Source organism: Pleurodeles waltl, chromosome 2_2 (genome assembly GCF_031143425.1).
Source record: "Pleurodeles waltl isolate 20211129_DDA chromosome 2_2, aPleWal1.hap1.20221129, whole genome shotgun sequence".
Taxonomy (NCBI): Eukaryota; Metazoa; Chordata; class Amphibia; order Caudata; family Salamandridae; genus Pleurodeles; species Pleurodeles waltl.
Window position 1 is genome coordinate 1170401292 of NC_090439.1, and position 11689 is coordinate 1170412980.

Below are 11689 nucleotides of genomic sequence, written 5' to 3' on the forward strand. Positions count from 1 at the left end.
CATTCAATATCAGATAGTATTCATCAATGAATGTGGAGGGGTTCAGGGTTCACCCTAAAGAGTGACTAGAATAATAATTAACTAAAAGAGGAAGATATTACAGAAAGCAGAACAACCGGCAACGAGTCGGGTAAAGGGCACAAAGCTCTGTCTGAAGTAAGAACTGAAAACCAGTCACTCAGTGAGAAGGTCCACGCTCGGGTCCTCAGATCTCAGGGGAGAGCGGCGCCAACAACCTGGGATGCGGCCCACGTCAGAGGGTGCAGCGCGGACAGGGTCACGCATCTGGAGTGAGTGTGCGAAGGTCCAGGGATCCACAAACTCTGCGACAAATGACGTTTGAGGTGTCATCAGAAGGCGAGACTTCGGGAAAGCCTCGCCTGAGCTAACACAGTATAAAGGCCACACTTCAGAACCAAACATCAGGCCCTGCAGCAGAAAATAAACTAAATGTCAAAACATTACCTACAAAATATCCTTTGTACCTGGAATGCACGCCCAGCAAAAGACAGAAAGTCGCCCCTGTGCGACAATACAATGTCAACAGGCAGCAAAAACCATTTGAAAATCAAGGCCTACATTATTCATGTTAAAATAAACACAACTTCAAAGCCAAACATCTTGAATTCATGATGTGTTATTTGCATCACACGATTAGAGGTTTTCATTAAAAACACTATACCACCTGCACCCACCTCAGCCCCGGGCATCTCCACCCAGCAGAGCCTCCTGCAGCAGTGTAGGAAAGTACCATCTTGCCTGGCATGTTACCCCCATTTTTCACTGTATATATGTTGTTTTAGTTGTATGTGTCACTGGGACCCTGGTAACCCAGGGCCCCAGTGCTCATAAGTGTGCCTGAATGTGTTACCTGTGTAGTGACTAACTGTCTCACTGAGGCTCTGCTAATCAGAACCTCAGTGGTTATGCTCTCTCATTTCTTCCCAAATTGTCACTAACAGGCTAGTGACCATTTTTACCAATTTACATTGGCTTACTGGAACACCCTTATAATTCCCTAGTATATGGTACTGAGGTACCCAGGGTATTGGGGTTCCAGGAGATCCCTATGGGCTGCAGCATTTCTTTTGCCACCCATAGGGAGCTCTGACAATTCTTACACAGGCCTGCCACTGCAGCCTGAGTGAAATAACGTCCACGTTATTTCACAGCCATTTTACACTGCACTTAAGTAACTTATAAGTCACCTATATGTCTAACCTTTACCTGGTAAAGGTTAGGTGCAAAGTTACTTAGTGTGAGGGCACCCTGGCACTAGCCAAGGTGCCCCCACATTGTTCAGAGCCAATTCCCTGAACTTTGTGAGTGCGGGGACACCATTACACGCGTGCACTACATATAGGTCAATACCTATATGTAGCTTCACAATGGTAACTCCGAATATGGCCATGTAACATGTCTAAGATCATGGAATTGCCCCCTCTATGCCATCCTGGCATTGTTGGCACAATTCGATGATCCCAGTGGTCTGTAGCACAGACCCTGGCACTGCCAAACTGCCTTTCCTGGGGTTTCACTGCAGCTGCTGCTGCTGCCAACCCCTCAGACAGGTTTCTGCCCCCCTGGGGTCAAGCCAGGCGTGTCCCAGGATGGCAGAACAAAGGACTTCCTCTGAGAGAGGGTGTTACACCCTCTCCCTTTGGAAAATGGTGTGAAGGCAGGGGAGGAGTAGCCTCCCCCAGCCTCTGGAAATGCTTTCTTGGGCACAGATGTGCCCAATTCTGCATAAGCCAGTCTACACCGGTTCAGGGACCCCTTAGCCCCTGCTCTGGCGCGAAACTGGACAAAGGAAAGGGGAGTGACCACTCCCCTGACCTGCACCTCCCCTGGGAGGTGTCCAGAGCTCCTCCAGTGTGCTCCAGACCTCTGCCATCTTGGAAACAGAGGTGCTGCTGGCACACTGGACTGCTCTGAGTGGCCAGTGCCACCAGGTGACGTCAGAGACTCCTTGTGATAGGCTCCTTCAGGTGTTGCTAGCCTATCCTCTCTCCTAGGTAGCCAAACCCTCTTTTCTGGCTATTTAGGGTCTCTGTCTCTGGGGAAACTTTAGATAACGAATGCAAGAGCTCAGCCGAGTTCCTCTGCATCTCTCTCTTCACCTTCTGATAAGGAATCGACTGCTGACCGCGCTGGAAGCCTGCAAAACTGCAACAAAGTAGCTAAGACGACTACTGCAACTCTGTAACGCTGATCCTGCCGCCTTCTCGACTGTTTTCCTGTTTGTGCATGCTGTGGGGGTAGTCTGCCTCCTCTCTGCACCAGAAGCTCCGAAGAAATCTCCTGTGGGTCGACGGAATCTTCCCCCTGCAACCGCAGGCACCAAAAAGCTGCATTACCGGTCCCTTGGGTCTCCTCTCAGCACGACGAGCGAGGTCCCTCGAATCCAGCAACTCTGTCCAAGTGACCCCCACAGTCCAGTGACTCTTCAGTCCAAGTTTGGTGGAGGTAAGTCCTTGCCTCACCTCGCTGGGCTGCATTGCTGGGAACCGCGACTTTTGCAGCTACTCCGGCCCCTGTGCACTTCCGGCGGAAATCCTTCGTGCACAGCCAAGCCTGGGTCCACGGCACTCTAACCTGCATTGCACGACTTTCTAAGTTGGTCTCCGGCGACGTGGGACTCCTTTGTGTAACTTCGGGTGAGCACCGTTTCACGCATCCTCGTAGTGCCTGTTTCTGGCACTTCTCCGGGTGCTACCTGCTGCTGAGAGGGCTCCTTGTCTTGCTCGACGTCCCCTCTCTCCTGGTCCAATTTGCGAGCTCCTGGTCCCTCCAGGGCCACAGCAGCGTCCAAAAACGCTAACCGCACGATTTGCAGCTAGCAAGGCTTGTTGGCGTTCTTTCGGCGGGAAAACACTTCTGCACGACTCTCCACGGCGAGAGGGATCCGTCCACCAAAGGGGAAGTCTCTAGCCCTTTTCGTTCCTGCAGAAACCTCAGCTTCTTCTGCCCAGTAGAAGCTTCTTTGCACCCACAGCTGGCATTTCCTGGGCATATGCCCATCTCCGACTTGCTTGTGACTTTTGGACTTGGTCCCCTTGTTCCACAGGTACCTTAGATTGGAAATCCACAGTTGTTGCATTGTTGGTTTGTGTCTTTCCTGCATTATTCCTCTAACACGACTTCTTTGTCCTTAGGGGAACTTTAGTGCACTTTGCACTCACTTTTCAGGGTCTTGGGAGGGCTAATTTTCTAACTCTCACTATTTTCTAATAGTCCCAGCGACCCTCTACAAGGTCACATAGGTTTGGGGTCCATTCGTGGTTCGCATTCCACTTTTGGAGTATATGGTTTGTGTTGCCCCTATCCCTATGTGTCCCCATTGCATCCTATTGTAACTATACATTGTTTGCACTGTTTTCTAAGACTATACTGCATATTTTTGCTATTGTGTATATATATCTTGTGTATATTTCCTGTCCTCTCACTGAGGGTACACTCTAAGATACTTTGGCATATTGTCATAAAAATAAAGTACCTTTATTTTTAGTATAACTGTGTATTGTGTTTTCTTATGATATTGTGCAAGTGACACTTGTGGTACTGTAGTAGCTTCACACGTCTCCTAGTTCAGCCTAAGCTGCTCTGCTAAGCTACCATTATCTATCAGCCTAAGCTGCTAGACACCCTATACACTAATAAGGGATAACTGGGCCTGGTGCAAGGTGCAAGTACCCCTTGGTACTCACTACAAGCCAGTCCAGCCTCCTACATTGGTTGTGCAGTGGTGGGATAAGTGCTTGAGACTACTTACCACTCTTGTCATTGTACTTTTCATAAGAGAAAAATATACAAAACAAGGTCAGTGTATATACACATAGCCAAAAAGTTTTGAATTTCCTCTTTTCACTCTTTTCTAAGTGCTGAAAAGTACTTCTAAACTTTCTAAAAAGTTCTTAAAAGTTTAAAAAGTTTTTTTCTGTCTTTCTAAAAAGTTCTGAAAACTTTTTTCTCTTTTTCTATCACTTTAACTCTCTCTAAAAATGTCTGGCACAGGCCAAAATGTTGATCTGTCCAAACTTGCATATGATCACCTTAGCTGGAAAGGAGCAAGGAGTCTCTGCATAGAGAGAGGTTTGAGTGTAGGGAAGAATCCTTCCTTGGAACTGTTACTTAACATGCTTAGAGAACAAGATAAGGCTATAGGTGCCCCATCTGTTGAAAAAGTACCTAATAGTTCCCAATCTGATTCAGGGACTCCCCCAGGAAAAGATTCAGGAAAGAAACTTCCTAGCCTGCCCATTACTAGACAGTCTAGCATAGTTGGTAATGATGATGAGCCACACCATACAAATAGTGTTGTCTCACATCATAGCAAAAGCATTTATTCTCACCATACTGGTAGCGATGTTTCTGTCAGCCAAGCTGTTAGGGTGCCCTCTGTAAGGGACAGGTCTCCTTCTGTTCATTCCCATCATACCTCTGTATCTAGAAATGTCCCTCCCACCAACCCTGATGACAGAATGTTAGAGAGGGAACTCAATAAGTTGAGGGTGGAACAAACCAGACTGAAGCTTAAAAAGCAACAGCTGGATTTGGATAGACAATCTTTTGAACTAGAGAAGGAAAGACAGAAGTTGGGTTTAGAAACCCATGGTGGCAGCAGCAGTATTCCCCATAGTCATCCTGCAAAAGAGCATGATTCCAGGAATCTGCACAAGATAGTTCCCCCTTATAAGGAGGGGGATGACATTAACAAGTGGTTTGCTGCACTTGAGAGGGCCTGTGTTGTAGAGGATGTCCCTCAAAGGCAGTGGGCTGCTATCCTATGGCTATCATTTAGTGGAAAAGATAGGGATAGGCTCCTTACTGTGAAAGAAAATGATGCTAATAATTTCCAAGTTCTTAAGAATGCACTCCTGGATGGTTATGGCTTAACCACTGAACAATACAGGATAAAGTTCAGAGAGACCAAAAAGGAGTCTTCACAAGACTGGGTTGATTTCATTGACCATTCAGTGAAGGCCTTGGAGGGGTGGTTACATGGCAGTAAAGTTACTGATTATGACAGCCTGTATAACTTGATCCTGAGAGAGCATATTCTTAATAATTGTGTGTCTGATTTGTTGCACCAGTACTTGGTGGACTCTGATCTGACCTCTCCCCAAGAATTGGGAAAGAAGGCAGACAAATGGGTCAGAACAAGGGTGAACAGAAAAGTTCATACAGGGGGTGACAAAGATGGCAACAAAAAGAAGGATGGTAAGTCTTCTGACAAGGGTGGGGACAAATCTAAAACTGAGTCTTCATCAGGCCCACAAAAACACTCTGGTGGGGGTGGTGGGCCCAAATCCTCTTTTAATCAGAACAAGAGAAGAAACCATGGTGCTATTTATGTAAAATAAAAGGCCATTGGACAACAGATCCCAGTTGTCCAAAGAAAGGCACCAATGCTCCTACCACTACAACCCCTACTGCTACCCCTAGTGTCCCTACTAATAGCAGTGGTGGTGGGAGCAAACCTACTAATAGCCAATCCAAGGGAGTAGGTGGGCTCACTATTGGTAACTTAGTTGGGGTTGGCCTTGTTAGGGAGGCCACAGAGGCTGTGTTAGTCTCTGAGGGGGCTATTGATTTAGCCACCTTAGTTGCTTGTCCCCTTAATATGGATAAGTACAAGCAGCTACCCCTAATAAATGGTGTTGAGGGTCAGGCCTACAGGGACACTGGTGCCAGTGTGAATATGGTCATAGAGAAACTGGTCCACCCTGAACAACACCTACTTGGTCACCAGTACCAAGTAACCGATGCTCACAACAACACACTTAGCCACCCCATGGCTGTTGTTAATCTCAACTGGGGGGGGGGGCTACTGGTCCAAAGAAAGTTGTGGTAGCTTCAGATTTACCTGTAGACTGTCTATTAGGGAATGATTTGGAGACATCAGCTTGGTCAGATGTGGAGTTGGAGGCCCATGCAGCAATGCTGGGCATCCCAGGGCATATTTTTGCTTTGACAAGGGCTCAGGCCAAAAAGCAAAAAGGACAGGGAAGCTTGGATCTTGGAACAATGGACCAAGTGCTCCCTAAAGCTAGGGCTAGTAGAAGCAAACCACTTCCTACTATCCCTCCCTCTACAGTGGATTCAACTTCTGAGGAAGAAGAATTCCCTCCCTGTGCAGAACCTACACCAGAGGAGCTGGAAGCAGACACTGCTGAGCTTTTGGGTGAAGGGGGGCCTGCCAGAGAGGAGCTGAGTGTGGCACAGCAAACCTGTCCCACATTAGAGGGTCTCAGACAGCAAGCTGTCAAACAGGCTAATGGGGATGTCAGTGACTCTCACAGAGTTTACTGGGAGGACAACCTCTTGTACACTGAGCATAGGGATCCTAAACCTGGAGCTGCCAGGAGATTAGTGATTCCTCAGGAGTACAGAAAGTTCCTCCTAACCCTGGCACATGACATTCCCCTAGCTGGGCATCTAGGACAAATGAAAACTTGGGACAGGCTTGTTCCCCTGTTTCATTGGCCTAGAATGTCTGAGGACACAAAGGAATTTTGTAAGTCCTGTGAAACCTGTCAAGCCAGTGGCAAGACAGGTGGCACCCCAAAGGCACCCCTTATTCCACTGCCTGTGGTTGGGGTTCCCTTTGAAAGGGTAGGGGTTGACATAGTTGGCCCCCTTGACCCTCCTACTGCTTCAGGCAATAGGTTTATCTTGGTGGTAGTGGACCATGCCACAAGATACCCTGAAGCAATTCCTTTAAGGACCACTACAGCACCTGCAGTGGCAAAGGCCCTCCTGGGAATATTTTCTAGGGTGGGCTTCCCAAAGGAAGTAGTATCAGACAGGGGAAGCAATTTCATGTCTGCATACTTAAAGGCCATGTGGAAGGAGTGTGGTGTAACTTACAAGTTCACTACACCCTATCATCCACAAACAAATGGACTGGTGGAGAGATTTAATAAAACTCTCAAAGGCATGATTATGGGTCTCCCTGAAAAACTCCGCAGGAGATGGGATATCCTTCTACCATGCCTCCTTTTTGCCTACAGGGAGGTACCCCAGAAAGGAGTGGGCTTCAGCCCCTTTGAACTTCTTTTTGGACACCCTGTTAGGGGTCCACTCACACTTGTAAAGGAGGGTTGGGAACAACCTTTAAAAGCTCCTAAGCAGGATATTGTGGATTATGTACTTGGCCTCAGATCAAGGATGGCTGAGTACATGAAAAAGGCCAGCAAAAACCTTCAGGCCAGCCAAGAGCTCCAGAAGCAATGGCATGACCAAAAGGCTGTTTTGGTTCAGTACCAATCAGGGCAGAAAGTGTGGGTCTTGGAGCCTGTGGCCCCAAGAGCACTCCAAGATAAATGGAGTGGACCCCACACAATTGTTGAAAAGAAGGGAGAAGTCACCTATTTAGTTGACTTAGGCACTGCCAGGAGTCCCCTTAGGGTGCTCCATGTCAACCGCCTGAAACCCTACTATGACAGGGCTGATCTCACCCTGCTCATGGCAACAGATGAGGGACAGGAAGAAGACAGTGATCCTCTACCTGATCTCTTCTCTTCCACAGAACAAGATGCTCTGGTGGAAGGTGTAGTTTTGGCTGATTGTCTTACTGCTGAGCAGAAAGACAATTGCATAAACCTCCTAGATCAATTCTCTGAACTCTTCTCTACTGTGCCAGGTACCACTTCTTGGTGTGAGCACACTATAGATACTGGAGACAGCTTGCCTGTCAAAAGTAAGATCTATAGGCAGCCTGCCCATGTCAGGGACTGCATAAAGCAAGAGGTCCAGAAAATGTTAGAACTAGGAGTGGTTGAGCACTCTGACAGTCCATGGGCTTCTCCTTTGGTACTTGTACCAAAACCCCATTCCAAAGATGGAAAGAAGGAAATGCGGTTTTGTGTAGACTATAGAGGTCTCAACTTGGTAACCAAAACTGATGCTCACCCTATACCCAGGGCAGATGAGCTCATAGATACACTGGCATCTGCCAAGTATCTAAGCACTTTTGATTTGACTGCAGGGTATTGGCAGATCAAATTGTCAGAAGATGCTAAACCTAAGACTGCATTTTCAACCATTGGAGGACATTACCAGTTTACTGTAATGCCTTTTGGTTTGAAAAATGCACCTGCCACTTTTCAAAGGTTGGTGAACACAGTCCTGCAAGGGCTGGAAGCTTTCAGTGCAGCATATTTGGACGATATAGCTGTCTTTAGCTCCAGCTGGGATGATCACCTGGTCCACCTATGGAAAGTTTTGGAGGCCATGCAAAAGGCAGGCCTCACTATCAAGGCTTCAAAGTGCCAGATAGGGCAGGGTAAGGTGGTTTATCTGGGACACCTTGTTGGTGGGGAACAGATTGCCCAACTACAGGGGAAAATCCAAACAATTATTGATTGGATTCCCCCTACCACTCAGACTCAGGTGAGAGCCTTCCTAGGCCTCACTGGGTATTACAGGAGGTTCATTAAGAACTATGGCTCCATTGCAGCCCCTCTCAATGACCTCACTTCCAAAAAGATGCCTAAAAAGGTATTATGGACAGCAAACAGTCAGAAAGCTTTTGAGGAGCTGAAGCAGGCCATGTGCTCTGCACCTGTCCTGAAAAGCCCTTGTTACTCTAAAAAATTCTATGTCCAAACTGATGCATCTGAATTAGGAGTAGGGGCAGTCCTATCACAACTTAATTCTGAGGGCCAGGATCAACCTGTTGCTTTTATTAGTAGGAGGTTGACCCCTAGAGAAAAGCGTTGGTCTACCATAGAGAGGGAGGCCTTTGCTGTGGTCTGGGCTCTGAAGAAGTTGAGGCCATACTTGTTTGGCACTCACTTCATTGTTCAGACAGACCACAAACCTCTACTTTGGCTAAAACAAATGAAAGGTGAAAATCCTAAATTGTTGAGGTGGTCCATATCCCTACAGGGAATGGACTATACAGTGGAACATAGACCTGGGAGTAGCCATTCCAATGCAGATGGACTCTCCAGATATTTCCACTTAGACAATGAAGACTCATCAGGTCATGGCTAGTCTTATTGTCCTTCGTTTGGGGGGGGGTTGTGTAGGAAAGTACCATCTTGCCTGGCATGTTACCCCCATTTTTCACTGTATATATGTTGTTTTAGTTGTATGTGTCACTGGGACCCTGTTCACCAGGGCCCCAGTGCTCATAAGTGTGCCTGAATGTGTTACCTGTGTAGTGACTGACTGTCTCACTGAGGCTCTGCTAATCAGAACCTCAGTGGTTATGCTCTCTCATTTCTTCCCAAATTGTCACTAACAGGCTAGTGACCATTTTTACCAATTTACATTGGCTTACTGGAACACCCTTATAATTCCCTAGTATATGGTACTGAGGTACCCAGGGTATTGGGGTTCTGTTAGAATCCATTTTGAATTGCTTCGTTTCTTTTACACGTGTAAGTTTGAGCTTTTGTTGTCTCTGAACGCACTGTCTATCACATATGTTATCTTATGTATATTTGTTTAGGTAAAATAAGCCTGGTTCCACGCCATAGGCTTGCAGCTGGTTTCTTTCCCTAACTGGGGCACTGTACTCATTATAATTGTGTGTTCAAATAACTAACTGACCTCGGCTGTGGTATTTTGGGGAGGGAAAGGCTGATATCTATACCTTTGAACCACGTAATCCTTTGAAGGGTCTCAAGAATGTGGGGAGTCAGGCAGCTGCAGAAGGGAGGCAAGGACAAAGCTGGGAATGGAACCAGTGTGTGGAAACTGATTAACTCCTTAAAATATCTGTATGACGTATATCATTATTTACACATTTTATGTATCCTTTGATGTATGAGTATAAATATCACTGTTAAACGCTTTATGCTAGCACACTTTACTTCGGGCCTGGGATGCCAGTGGTAAACCTGTCCTCTTTGCTGCAGCAAAAATAAACAGACCTTTGGTCATTGATTTTATTCACTCCGGCTCTCCGTGTCAAAAACTCCTTTGTAAATGCATTTGTAAGTATCTGCAAATATGTGCATTTGACAATTTGGCGCCCGAACAGGGACCTTCCAGTGGATATCTTCAGTAGCTCTGTCACGAGACGTGCTGCCAGTGGGGGGACGCCGTTCCGGAGGTGTAGATTCCAGGGGCCCCTGCACAAAGACTTAGTTTCAAAGCAGCTGCATCTTATCCACCGGGCAGGCCTCTCCCCGCATGATGTCCCAGCGAAGTCCCTGAAACATCGGTGTTTATCTTGACTGATTAGTCTGACACGGGCGGCCGGAGAGAAATCCAGGAAAAAGCAGATAGTCAGGTAAGACTGTTCCTCGCTGGCTATTTGTCTGCTTTAACTTGCATTTGAGAGAATAATTGTTTTTGGATAACTTATCATTTTTGGGAATGATTAGTTCTTGGTAAATTTGCATTTGTACAAGGTACCATTTGACAATTTGTATTACACGTGTTTTTCTTGTTTGAGTAATTTGCCCAGGCCTGGAGCAATTTGTAAGTTGGTAAATATTTGAAAAAAGGGTTTGTTTTTTTTCTTCTTCGGTGCACATTTGAAAAAGGTTTTCTTTGGTGCACATTTGAACAAGGGTTTCTTTGGTACATGTTGCATTTTGAGATTTGGTGTGTGTGTTGTCTTTTGAAAATTTAAAAGGTTAGATATGGGAAATAAGAAATGTTGGCAAGGGTTATGTCTTTGTTTTCGCCGAAATCATGTGCCACGTTTAGATAAAAAGCAACCGATCCCAAAAGAGGGAACACCAGGGTGGGACATGTTAAAGGATTATGGTTTAGAGAATAATTTGTATAATAGCATATGGCACAGATATACTAGACATTGTCCTGACCTCCAGTGGCCAGAGGATGGGTCTTTTGATTTAAAGAAACTAACCTACCTACAGGAATGTTTGTTTCATAAAAAGGCTAGACAACATATGTTTGAGGTGTACAGAAAATGGGAAATGGAAGCCAATAAAAGAAAAATTAAATCAGATAAACTGATAGAGAGGGAAAATAGGAGAACCATCATGCAAAAGGCCGCCCTTTATCACCAGTCCCAAACCCAGAAAGGGATTGAATCTGAAGATAGAGTCCATAGGGCTCAGGTGGAGGGAAGTTATGTATCAAAGCCAACAGAAACCAAACATGCATTAGAGGAAGATGAGGTAATGCTACAGCTATTAGATAATAGCCCTACTGCACCTCCACCTTACACACCCCCTGCAGTAGCCCAACCTATCATGGGGGCACAGCAACAGCAGCAAGGGCAAGGACACAATTTGGGAAATCCAGGTGCACCACTACAGCAGCATGTGCCACAACCACCACAGCCTCTAGCCCAAGCTACCCCAATAGCCCAAGTCCTAATCCCTCCACCACCTGCCCCACCACTACCAGCCAGCACTGCAAGGTTACAAATAATGTTCCCTGCCCCTAATACCCCAAATGAACAACGCCGACAGTGCACAGCCATACACTCACTTTCACCCATATGGAGCACACCTATTAAGTCGATTTCGCCCCCTAGTACTCGCTCCACTATTGGGGATAGGGAAAAACGGGTTATCAAGAATCAGTCAGAGAACTGGATGTCACATCCTATTTACACCCACACCGATATTATGGACACAATACAACAGATGTCACATTTTGGACAGCAATTAGCACTGCTGTATATGATTGAAAAATTGGAGAGGGATTGGAAGTCTTGTATTACAGATTCTACCCCTCTCCCTTATGAACAAGAATT